Genomic DNA, 13,843 nt, shown 5'->3' with positions numbered 1-13,843 from the left:
GCTTGTCTCTGTTGTGCTTAACACGCGGAGACCGCGCATAAATGCGTGCACTGTTGCGAATGAGTGCGGTGTTCGCGTTTAGTTAGCGTTTGTTATTTTCCTTATCTTCTCATTGTATGATTTGCTGTGCCTTTGCTACTCTCATGCTCTGCCTTGCTGTAGCCTTGTGTCACCTCTAGCAATCGCCATTTCTGGCGATTGCCTTCTCACTTTATCTTCATGGTTGTGTGTTCATCGTCGCAGGGTGGCAACTAGATTGGTGGACACACATACCCTCTGTCGCTTTGATCTCTCTCTTTCAGGACTATCTTGCCCTGCGTTTCTTCCCTTCGTACAATTCCTGTCTGGCGTCTGTGGCAGGGCAGAGGAGCTGTTCCTCTGCACTCCACAGCTCCACCTGTCGACAGGAATTTCCCTCTACAGGTGCATTGCACCTTTTGCTGGGTTCCCTCAAATTATATGCTTGTGGAGGATTTCCGCAGTGTCAGCGCACGTCTTGTGCGCTGATCACGGAGAGAATTCCACAATCGTTACAGTTTACTAGATTTTTTAGCAAAATGTATTACAATCATTCGCACCTCCAAACATTTATAGGAAGGATTTCGTTCTGAAATTCGGATTAACAGAACTATCAATAGAACGATCAGTACCCCTTCTGTCTGGGCATGCGGTGGAAAAAGGCCACCACTTTTGTATTATGCAACTATATTCTGTTTTTATGTTGTATAAAACTATGGAAGATGATGGCACTATATTAATCAATAAGATTAATGATAGATAATGTTGCAGCCAGACTGCCAGACAGCTTTCCTGTGAAGACAATAGAAGAAGACGGTGTATCTAAAGATTTTTTTTAAAAGGGCCTGGCATTTTTTTCCCTATGAAATAAAGTATTTAATATCGTACTTCATTCTGACTAGCTCTCTCCCGATTTCCATGACAATTCAGACCTCTTTGATTAACTTTAATAGCCAATATGTTTGTGACCTGGCGCAGAGACTCAGACACATATTTCCATTCAGTGGTTTTTGCAGCCTTAATCCTTAGCAAAGTGCAACTTTGCCAAAGTAAACTTGACATTTTAAGTGAAACTGCTTTTGCATGCATTATAAGGAACCTGAGATTCAAAAGTAACCATGTGGTTTCCTTCTGAAATACAGCTACTGCACAGTGCTGACCTTGGACACAATATCACTCTATTCCCATTTTAGCTACTTTTATTATAAAACGAGATGATAAATGAGAGTATTGTGCTATAACCATGCAAACACAGGTACTTTCTGAGCATCGTACAATTCTGTTGAATGACAACACAAAGCATACTGGAGTTTGGTTTAATAAATGTATAACATAACAAATGTGTCACATTTAAAGTATCAGTAATCTTAAAAGTCTATTATGGTCCATTAAATAAAACATTCACAAAAATGTAGTTAATAGTCCCCATAATTAGAATTGCAGTTGGTGTGTTTTGTCCATGTAACGTTGCTGTGCATACAGTATACTATGTCAGTTGTAATTTCAGAGTTTCTTGTAGCATTCATTAAGCCAATTTAAAGAGGAACTCCAGTGAACATTTTACTGTTGGCAGGTGATGTAGCTGCTGCATGCTTTTTGGCAGTTGGAAACAGCTGTAAACAGCCATTTCCCACAAAAGTTTGAACTTTTCTTGTGGGAGGGGTTACTTGTGGGAGGGTTTTCACCACAATATCAGTAATACAGCACCCCCTGATGGTCTGTTTAAGAAAAGGAATAGATTTCTCATGTAAAAGGGGGTATCAGCTACTGATTGGGATAAAGTTCAATTTTTGGTCGGAGTTTCTCTTTAAAGGACAACTGTAACCGGACCATTATTATGGCCAGTTTGAACCAGCTGTAATATGAACTGCTCTCAAAGTAAGCAAAACACACATAGGAAGGATACAAGGAACTTAAACAAGTTTTACTCGATGATAATGATTTTATACTATATTAGGTCCTTAAGTTTTTAACTTTTTTGTAAATGCCTGATAACAATGTCAGGGGAAATCATTTGAAATACATCCCTGTACACCTTATCTGTGCAGCAATGCTCGGCCAATGATCATTACAGATCAGTCAGCAAATTCCTATGCTGCAAATCTGGTATGCACTTAACTCATTTTTACTTTGTAAATTTGTGTATGCTCATTTTGTATTTTAAAGATGTCTGACATGTAGTGTGTGATTTGTTACTTTTAACACTTACCCTTAGTAGATAAATGGCATGGCAAAATACCTCTGTGCTCATTGACAAGGTAGGGGTGACTATCTGCTTGCTCCATGACTGAAGTAGTCCAGGTATTCCTTACCCCTTTTACCAGATATTCTCACCAATGAAAGAAAAAATCCAGAGAACAAGGTCCTCTGCAGTAAGGGGATGACATTCTGCACCCCTCTCCCCACCATCAACATGTAGCCATGGTGCTGTAACATATAGGGGTTCATGGGGAAATGTGTGTATGTGAAGCATGGAAGTGGAGCAGTATATTATCAAAACTTAACCATTGTGGAATTTTAAATCATACAGGCAGAGAGCAGGTGGATGCAGCACAGTATATGGGGATTAGGAAATTCACTGTCCTCAGTGCAATGGTGGTAAATGGTTAGGGTAGAGGTAGTATTAGGTTTAAAGTAAAATGCAGAGAGGTTAGTTATATTGGTTATGGTCAGGAGGTTAGTGTTAGGCATCAGGAAATGGACTTTCATTAAAGGGTACCTGAAAATTCAAAAAATAATGTTACTCACCCACATAGAGGGAAGGCTCTGATGCCTTGTTCACATTATAGGTGTTTTTGTTAAATTTTAAGCGCGATCGATTTTCAAAATCTCACTGAAAGCGCTTGTGCAATAATTCTCTATGAGAGAGTTCATATCAGAGCGGTTCGTTTGCGATCCACTTTGAAAAGCGGTGCTTGGGCCATTTTTAAGGCGATTTGCCTCAATGGAAGGTATAGGAAAAACGCAAAACGCTCACAAAATCTCTTTGGCAAGCGATTGCGTGAGCGTTTGAAAAAAATACTTTGTACTTTATTGTTTCCAGCCTTTTTCCAGAACAAAAGACCGAAGCGCTCTGCAAAATCACTTACAAAAACACCCACAAAAAACGAGCGACCGTGCAGAAAATCGCTGGAAAAAGCTCTAAAAAATGCGGGGAAAAAAGCCCACCGAGGACGGACACGCAAGCCAAACGCAATATGAACAAGGCCTGAATGATCCTGATCCATCTTGGAGCCCACCACTGCTGTGCAGTCTCTCTGAGCATATCTGACAAAAGCTTGCTGGAAATGTTCCTGTAAGTGTGCCCCCTTACCTGAATGAGCACCTTCAAGCTACTGTGCAGGTGTGGCCATACTTGAGCATACGCAGTACAGCCACGTTTGTTGATGGAGGGGAGCACGGCTGTGAACAAGAAGAGGGTCCTGGCTAGCAGTGGTGGGGTTGAGGAGGACAAGGAAAGACACTGGACCATCCAGAGGCTTTCCTTTATGTGGGTAAATATCTAAAATAGCTAACTTCTTGGGGGGGGGGGACAGGTTCGCTTTAAAGCGTGCAGAACTTCATGAATACAGAACTTCCTCTCTGCTCTAAAAGATATGCAACAGCATAAAAACCCTCAAAAGAAAAAAAAAATCTTTCTTACAGCTTATCCAAATCCTGCAATAAATCTGCAGTGTGTCTACTTTCTGCTTTCATGGAAGCAGACATATTGTTAAAGTGGACCTGAACTCAGAAAATCCTCTCTACTCTAAAAGATTCGCAACAGCATAATAACATTTACAGAAAAACATTTCTTTATTGCAAATGATAAAACCCTTCAATAAATCTGCACTTCCTGCTTTCATGGAAACAGACATATTGTTAACATCCTATGCTTTCAAATAAGCTTATCTGCCTTATCTGCCATGGCAGTCAAGTGACAGAGGGGAGAGATCAAATAACAACTTGGGCCCATATGCAATACATTTTTTCTCCTCAGTTTTCTCCTAGGTGATAATTTCAAACCTGTTAATAAAATCCCCTTTAAACCACCAGCAATCAAGAAAATATTCAAAATAATTTTGATAGTACTTTTTCTCCTACTTTTGAGTACTTTTTCAATTGTAAAATGCTTAAAACTTATTTTAAAGAGATTATGAAAATTATCTCCTAGGAGATAAGTCAGGAGAAAAAATGAATTGCATATGGGCCTTAAGTACACACGCACTACAGAAGTCAACAACAGGTCTGTCGGAGCCTCCTGCTGGGCGGACTTTCAGCAGACTGTAGTGCGTGTGTACGCACTGTCGGCCGACTGATAAGGCTGTTCCTGAACGATCCGCTCAGCAGATCGTTCACGAACAGCCTTATCAGTCCGCCGACAGTGCGTACACACGCACTACGGTCTGCCGAAAGTCTGCCCAGCGGGAGGCTCCGACCTGTCGTTGGCTTCTGTAGTGCGTGTGTATGCACCTTTAGACACAAATAAGGGGGAATTAGACAGGCTAAACTCTCTAAATACATACGGGGTGCATTTCTCTCCGTTTTCCCTCAGTCCTATGCAATACTTTAGGACCACTTTAAGAAGGGCAGTGTACAGCTAGGCATCAGTTGGAGTATTTTTTGTTAAGGGGAAGGTTAAAATTAGGTGTCAGAAAATTAATTTTTATCATAAAAGGTAGAAGGGTGGGCATTAGACAGGCAGATGAGTTAGGGTTAGGTGACTGGGAATGAACCACCAAATTCTCAACGAAAGAAGTGTCACATGTCCATGTTAGTATTTATGTTACAGCTAGGTGATTGCTATTTGTGTACTAACACCCAGTCCTACCGCACGGAGTCCATGCTTATGGTATGTCTTTGTGGTGTTAGTAGCAATCTTAGAAACACTAAATCTCTGACAAATATAAGATGTGCAATACTGCTAGTCATGGCCTGCTATAACATTATTGAACTTTCTTAGAAAAACAGCTTACATGTTTTGCTTCTGTCACTTTACATTGTATTCATGAGTTCCATGAGATTGCTGCATCATGACTTTTACAACTAAATATGTGAATTGCGTATAACCTCTTAAACATGCATACCTCACCATGTTAAGCCAATATAATGCGCAATCATGAGAGACAATCTGCCATCAATAATAAGGAAACAACTATTTTACTGTTTGTAAAACATCCCAGAGGAACCAATAACAGCAGTTATGACTAAAGAACACAACTAAAATATGATTGTAGAAAGTAGTAAATCAAGAAGAAATTAGGAGTCACATAAAACTAATATGAAACATATAAATACACATTATAATGCCTTGCTAGAGCAGTTTTAAATCATCTTCAAGAAAAAGTGCAAAATTGCAGTGAGAAGCCTTCCAAGACCCTAATGAAAAGAACACATGTTTCTACTCATAATAGCTAATACAAATGGTTTGTATGAACCTCAAACCTGAATAGTTTCAAATTAAATGACTGCCGTGTTTTGCATATCAGTTACTAATATTTTCTGTTTTAAATTATGTATTATATCTAATATAGTATAAAATCATTATCATCGCGTAAAACTTGTTTAAGTTCCTTGTATCCTTCCTATGTGTGTTTTGCTTACTTTGAGAGCAGTTCATATTACAGCTGGTTCACACTGGCCATAATAATGGTCCGTTTAGTGGTCCGTAACGGAACAGATCCTAATGGATGTGAGCAGATCCTATGTTAATCAATACGATCCATTCACAGTGCTCTGTTGGAACTGATCCGTTCGGACTGTTCCGCCAAATGGACCGCAAGTTTGGGGAGGGAGAGAATTTTCCAGATCAATGGACATGTCACATTCATAGTGCACTAATGGAACAGAGGGTCACAGATCAAACACCAACGTGCAATAAAAACTGTTTTGTTTCATGGATCACTTTTACTTGGATCAGTTTTTGATCCATCCAGTGTGAACTGGCCATTACAGAAAACCTTTTGAATAATATATAGATGTATCCCTCATGCTACTGTATATCAGCTATTGCAGTTATTTCATTTTAAAAACCTGCTGTGAAAGAGCACTCAAAATATGTAGTATGCTAAATCAGCTTATTCTTTGTAAAAGAAAGTATTTGCAGTAATTCATCATTAACCCTTAACAGGTACTAGGTACCTTTTGGCAGGCAAGGGCTCCAATTACTTAGTACATTTTTTGGCAGTTTTTCCCCCAGGAAACAGTGGGGAGGGGGGCTGACATCATTCCTCCCTCCCTCTCCATGGGCCCTCCTCCTGTGGCCCCCTGCAGAGCTTAGGCAGCGTTCGGTGTGTAATTACTCACTCGATCACTTGCTCCATGACATTTGGCCCCCGCTGGCAGCGGCCTCCTCTCTTCTTCCTGTTTCCCTGCATGACGTGTGATTACACACGCCATACAGAGATCGGGCGGCCAGAGAGGAGCCTGCTGCCGGATGGGACACCGCATGAAGCCAGCAATCAGGTGAGTTAAATGGAGAGGGAGGATGATGTCGGACTCCCTCCCTGCAGTGGCACCTATACCTACTACCTATACTGGGGCAACTATACCTACTACCTATATTGTTACACCTATTCCTGACTTACTATACTGGCTGCACCTATATCTGTATTCGAATCTCGGCTCTGCCTGTTCAGTAAGCCAGCACCTATTCAGTAGGAGATCTTGGGCAAGTCTCCCTAACACTGCTACTGCCTATAGAGCGCGTCCTAGTGACTGCAGCTCTGGCGCTTTGAGTCCGCCAGGAGAAAAGTGCAATATAAATGTTCTGTGTTTGATCTGGCTACCTGTACTGGCGGCACCTATACCTGGCTACCTATACTGGCTGCACCTATACCTGGCTACCTATGCTGGTGCGCCTTTATCTGGCTACCTGTACTGGCAGCACCTATTGCAGGCTACTTATACTGACTGCACCTATTCCAGATTTCTGTATAGGAGGATCAGGGTTGATAAGGTGAAGCCACAAACACAGTAGTCTGATTCCAAAACTTTAGTTTCACACTTTATTAAATGCAAAAAATCTTTTTCCTTCAAAAAGGTAAAAAAAGCTTTTAGTAGACAACAATAAAAATTCTTCATGGTGCAGACATAGAAGATCAACATATTTAGCAAATTGTAGGCACTGTGTGCTTTGTTTGATGAAACAATATATTTCAGGTATTTTAATTCAGGCAACGACACTAGTCTGTTTCGGGTTGTTAACCCTTCGTCAGGCCTTTACAAAGCATAAAGAATATTTAACCAAAGAATATACACAGTCTAGAAGACCATAAGTATATATATATATTTTGGGGGTATCTGTTCCAACCAGACACAACCCGTCACCTGACTGATGGCTGGCATAAAGAAAGTCAGCTGCAAGCACAGTGTGCCCACTGGTACAGTTGGCACACTGTGTTTGCAGCTGACTTTCTTTATGGTCTTCTAGATTGTGTATATTCTTTGGTTAAGATATCCTTTGTAAGTGTAACGATCGGTGTAACACAGAGAGGATCTGATTATTGGTGATCTGCAGTATCACCAAAAATACAGATATATACCTGATTATTGATGATCTGCAGTATCACCGATAATCAGATATATTACTAACCTCTGGACACCTGAGAGATATGAGTGTTTGGTGCAACAGTAATACTTTGAGAACAATATCAGGAGGACAGGTACAAAGAAAGTAAGGAATACTGCTAGAGTATGAGTACCTTTCAGCAGCCTGAGAACCTCCCGCAGGGAGGAGTCAGACTGGGAGAGGAAGGACCAGAGCGTGAGTGACACCACTAGGAGGATGTCACTGACTGGTCTGTGAACTATCTCTTAACTGAAGAGATAGCTCTCAAGGTCGGACAAGCCAGGTCGGCAACACACGGACATACAAAGTACAAAGACAGGAGGCTGATTCGGTAATCCTAAGGCAAGCAGGGTTTGGCAACAGAGTATCAGATATAGCGAAGTACCGAATCAGTGAACAGAAGAGTGGTCAGAAAAGCAGAAAGTCATAACAGATAATAAACAATGCCTAGTCTTGGGTGTGAGCTCCATGATCATCAACACCCTGGAACTAGTCTGAAGTATAACAGAATGGTAACACAAGTCCCTAATCTTGGGTGTGAGGTCCTTGATCATCAACACCCTGGAACTAGTCTGAGGTATAACAGAATGATAACACAAGTCCCTAATCTTGGGTGTGAGGTCCTTGATCATCAAAACCCTGGAACTAGTCTGAAGTATAACAGAATGATAACACAAATCCCTAATCTTGGGTGTGAGGTCCTTGATCATCAACACCCTGGAACTAGTATGAAGTATAACAGAATGATAACACAGATTCTGACAATAAGGTCTGAGTGCTACCACGTAGTGATCGCAATGGCAGACCACCAGCGAATGACCAGCACCCAGTATATATAGCCCAGCGCTCTCCAGCGCCTCCCCTAAGTGCTTTACCAATGGGAACTGGTACAATCGTCAGCTGACCGGCTTGGTCAGCTGACTCCCTTCTGGCTGTCATAAAAGTTCTGCCTCTCAGCGCGCGCGCGTCCTTCTGAACCTGTGTGGACTATCAGTCCCAGCCACACCAGACATGTCTTGCGTACCACCCGCCGTGCTGGACGCGGAGCCAGCCGCACCGCTATAAAGGCATGCGGCGGTTTCTCTGCGTTCAGCCATACTGGCAGATGTAGGCCTACGCGTGCAAACCGCCGCGTTAGATGCGGAATCAACCGCCTTGTTCTGAGCACACGCGGCAGCTTTTGCGCGCTTTCTCACAGTACCCCCTGAGGAGTGGACTCCGGACAGCTCCTACCCGGTTTCTCAGGATGTAGGGCGTGGAACTCCCTCTTTAATTCATCCGCATGCATGCGGCAATCAGGTACCCATGTTCTTTCCTCAATGCCATAACCCTTCCAGTGAACCAAATACTGTACGGAGTTCTGTACAATACGTGAGTCTAAAATATTCTCCACTTCATACTCAGGTTGGTCATCCACCATCACAGGGGGAGGAGGAGTGGAATCTACATGCACTGCTGGCTTAAGCAGGGATACATGGAATGATCTCACACCCCGCATACTGGCAGGAAGATCAATGGCATAAGTAACATTGTTGATTTTCCTGGTTACTGGGAAAGGGCCCACGAATCTGGGTCCTAGCTTGGGTGAAGGCTGTTTTAGGGCCAAATGACGAGTGGACACGCAGACCAAGTCTCCTGGCCGGAACTTCCACTCTATGGAACGTTTCTTGTGAGCTTGTCCTTTCTGACTCTGAAAAGCCTTCTCTAGATTCTTTTTCACGATTCCCTAAATGTTTTTAAATGACTTTTGCCAAGCCTCCAGAGCTGGAAACGGAGTAGAAGCTACTGGCAATGGGGAGAACCTAGGCAACCTTCCTGTTACCACCTGGAAGGGAGAGAATCCAGAAGAAGAGCTTTTCAAATTATTGTGTGCAAATTCTGCAAACGGCAAGAACTTGACCCAATCAGTCTGTGCATCTGCAACATAACACCTTAAAAACTGTTCCAGAGATTGATTAATTCTCTCGGTCTGCCCATTGGTCTGTGGGTGGTAGCCCGAAGAAAACGAAAGTTCCATGCCCAACTGATGACAGAATTTCCTCCAAAATTTAGAAACAAATTGGACTCCCCGATCTGACACTATATTTTCCGGAATACCGTGTAGCCGGAAGATATGCAGGATGAAAAGATTGGCCAACTCCTGGGCCGAGGGGAGTCCTTTCAGGGGCACGAAATTGGCCATTTTACTGAATCTGTCGACTACCACCCAAATGACCGACATGCCCTCAGACTTCGGGAGTTCGCCCACAAAATCCATGGACAGATGGGTCCATGGTTCACTCGGGGTGGGTAAAGGCTGCAATGTTCCCACAGGTGCCTGACGGGAGGGTTTACTTCTTGCACATACTACACATTCTCTCACATACTCCTTGCAGTCAGTTGCCAATGAAGGCCACCATGCACACCTAGCAACAAGGTCCTGTGTTCTGGTGGCACCAGGATGTCCAGCATTTTTGTGGGAGTGGAACATCTGCAATAACTGGAGGCGGAATGGCAACGGTACAAACATGACCCCTTCAGGCTTTCCTTCAGGGACATCCTGCTGGAAGGGACTTAAAGTTTCAGTCCAGTTCCTCCAGGTCTCTGTGGCTGCCAACACCACTTTCTGTGGGAGAATAGTCTCTGGGTCTGAGGGCTGTGCTGTCTCTGGCTCAAAACATCTGGATAAAGCGTCTGCTTTAATGTTTTTACTACCCGGGGTATACGTAATTATAAATCTGAATCTCGAGAAAAACAGTGACCACCAAGCCTGTTGGGGACTCAATCTCTTAGCCCCCTCGATGTATTCCAAATTTTTGTGATCAGTGTAAACTGTAATCGTATGTTCTGCTCCCTCTAGCCAATGACGCCATTCTTCAAATACCAATTTAATGGCTAGGAGCTCCCTGTTGCCTATATTGTAGTTTTTCTCTGCGGGTGAAAATCTACGAGAGAAATAGGCACACGGGTGTAACCTTCCCTGCAACCCAGAACGCTGAGACAGCACAGCCCCTACCCCAACCTCTGAGGCATCTACCTCCACAATAAAGGGATAGGAGATGTCAACGTGTCTTAAAATGGGTGCAGTACAAAACAATTCCTTCAGGGTGGAGAAAGCAGCAAGAGCTTCGGAGGACCAGTGGTTAGTATCTGCCCCTTTCTTTGTGAGACTGGTAAGGGGTGCGATGACTGTGGATTACCCCTTTATGAACCTTCTATAGTAGTTAGCGAACCCCAAGAATCTCTGGAGAGCCTTCAGACCCACGGGCTGAGGCCACTCCAGAACAGCAGAGACCTTGGCAGGGTCCATAGAAAGGCCCGAGGTAGAAATTATGTACTTCAGAAAGGTGACAGATGTTACCTCAAAAATGCATTTCTCCAATTTGGCATATAACATGTTTTGTCTTAGCTTGCGCAACACAAACCTGACATGATCCCTATGCTCTGAGAGGTTGGCTGAGAAGATTAGTATATCATCCAAATATACCAGGACAAATTTGCCTAAAACCTCTCTGAACACCTCATTGATGAGCTCCTGAAAGACGGCCGGGGCGTTACACAACCCGAAGGGCATCACCAGGTACTCGTAATGCCCATTGGGTGTGTTAAAGGCCGTCTTCCATTCATCGCCCTCTCTGATCCATACCAGGTTGTATGCACCCCGCAAATCCAACTTTGAGAAAATCTTAGCATTGGTGACCTGAGTAAATAAATCGTCTATCAAAGGCAATGGATAGCGATTTTTTACTGTGATTTTATTCAGGCCCCGATAATCAATGCACGGCCGAAGGCCTCCGTTTTTTTTTTCTTTACAAAAAAGAAACCTGCACCAGCAGGCGACCGGGAGGGGCGAATGAACCCTTTAGCTAATTTTTCACGGATATATTCCTGCATGGCCAACTTTTTGGGCCCAGATAAATTGTAGAGATGACCTCTAGGGGGCATACAACCAGACCGGAGATCAATAGGACAATCGAAAGGGCAGTGTGGAGGAAGTTTATCGGCTGATTTAGGACAAAACACGTCTGAGAACTCAGAATACTGATCTGGCAATCCTTCCACATGAATCTTGGTCTCACCCAAGGTTGCCTTCACTAAACAATGATGAAAACACTGTGAAGACCAGCTCGTTAGCTGACCAGTGGCCCAGTTAATCTGAGGTGAGTGAGGTTGTAACCAAGGCATGCCAAGAATGATCGTGGAGGTTGTCATACGTAACACCAAAAAAAATAAATTTTCCCTATGCAACACCCCGATAGTGACCCCCACTTCTGGAGTCTGTGACAGAGGACTGTTACCCTGCAGAGGGGAATCATCTACTGCAGTAACCTGTATCTGTGGTTTTACAAGGGTGACCGGAATACCCAATTTTTTTGCAAATTCAAAATCCATAAAATTAGCCGCTGAGCCCGAGTCAATGAAGGCTTCAGTGACTTCAGACCTATCTTCCCACGAAATAGTACAGGGAAGAAGCAAACATCTATCATCTAGGGGTAACAATTGCATGCCTAGGGTATTACCCCCGACTACACCTAGGCAGTAGCGTTTCCCGACTTCTTAGGGCAATTCTGTACTCTATGACCCCCCTCTGCACAATAAAGACAGAGACGCTCTGTTATTCTGCGTTTCCGCTCCACTTGAGACAACTTTGACCGACCAATCTGCATTGGCTCTGGTGGAGGTGAAGCGGGTGGAAGTGGAGTTACTGGGGGTGCAGCGTGGGACACCATTCTCCCATGGTTTTTACCCCAGGTCTGTCTCTGATAGCGCAGCCGGCGATCTATCCTGATGGCCGATGAAATGGCCTCATCGATGGACTTAGGTTCCGGCTGACTTAACATAAGATCGGAGACATCGTCTGACAACCCTGATAAAAAACAATGTAAAAGGGCAAATGTGTCCCACCTGGCCGATACTGACCATCTCCTAAATTCAGCAGCATAATCTTCAACCGGACTCTTGCCTTGACGTAAAAGTTTGAGCTTCCGCTCAGAAGTCGAGGCAATGTCTGGATCATCGTAAATTATAGCCATAGCTTTAAAGGAGAACTGTAGTGAGAGGTATATGGAGGCTGCCATATTTATTTCCTTTTAAGCAATACCAGTTGCCTAGCTATTCAGCTAATCCTCTGCTTCTAATACTTTCAGCCATAGGCCCTGAACAAGCATGCAGCAGATCAGGTGTTTCTGACAAATTTAGACAGATATGACAAGATTAGCTGCATGCTTGTTTCTGGTGTGATTCAGACACTTCTTTAGGCAAATAGACCATCAGGGCTGCCAGGCAACTGGTATTGCTTAAAAGGAAATAAATATGGCAGCCTCCATATCCCTCTCACTACAGTTCTCCTTTAAAAAAATCCTCTACAGAGGTTAGGGCCTGGTGACTGGTGGGGAGGCTATACGCCCAGGTCTGAGAATCGGCAGATAACAAGGTTTTAATAAAGGTAACCATTTGGGCCACAGTTCCTGAAGAATTAGGTCTTAACTCGAAGTATGATAACACTCTACTTCTAAAATTTCGGTAGTCAGATCTGTGACCAGAAAATTTTTCAGGTACAGGCATACGTGTGTCTGTGCTAGGAGGAGATCGCATATCCTTCACAGCCGTCTGGAGGGTTTGTATAGATCCAGACAAAGCGTCCATTACCGTCTGGTGACTGCCCAGCACTATATTGATGTTTTCCACAGAAGTGGTAAGTGTGCCCAGACGGCTAGTGAGTGCGTCCATTTGCATCTTTTGGTCTGCCGTTCTGTAACTATCGGTGTAACACAGAGAGGATCTGATTATTGGGGATCTGCAGTATCACCAAAAATACAGATATATACCTGATTATTGACGATCTGCAGTATCACCAATAATCAGATATATTACTAACCTCTGGACACCTGAGAGATATGAGTGTTTGGTGCAACAGTAATACTTTGAGAACAATATCAGGAGGACAGGTACAAAGGCAGTAAGTTATACTGCTAGAGTATGAGTACCTTTCAGCAGCCTGAGAACCTCCCGCAGGGAGGAGTCAGACTGGGAGAGGAAGGACCAGAGCGTGAGTGACACCACTAGGAGGATGTCACTGATTGGTCTGTGAACTATCTCTTAACTGAGGAGATAGCTCTCAAGGTCGGACAAGCCAGGTCGGCAACACACGGACATACAAAGTACAAAGACAGGAGGCTGATTCGGTAATCCTAAGGCAAGCAGGGTTTGGCAACAGAGTATCAGATATAGCGAAGTACCGAAGTATCACCAAAAATACAGATATATACCTGATTATTGATGATCTGCAGTATCACC

Source organism: Hyperolius riggenbachi, chromosome 4 (assembly GCF_040937935.1).
Source record: "Hyperolius riggenbachi isolate aHypRig1 chromosome 4, aHypRig1.pri, whole genome shotgun sequence".
Taxonomy (NCBI): domain Eukaryota; kingdom Metazoa; phylum Chordata; class Amphibia; order Anura; family Hyperoliidae; genus Hyperolius; species Hyperolius riggenbachi.
This window is presented reverse-complemented; position numbering follows the sequence as displayed.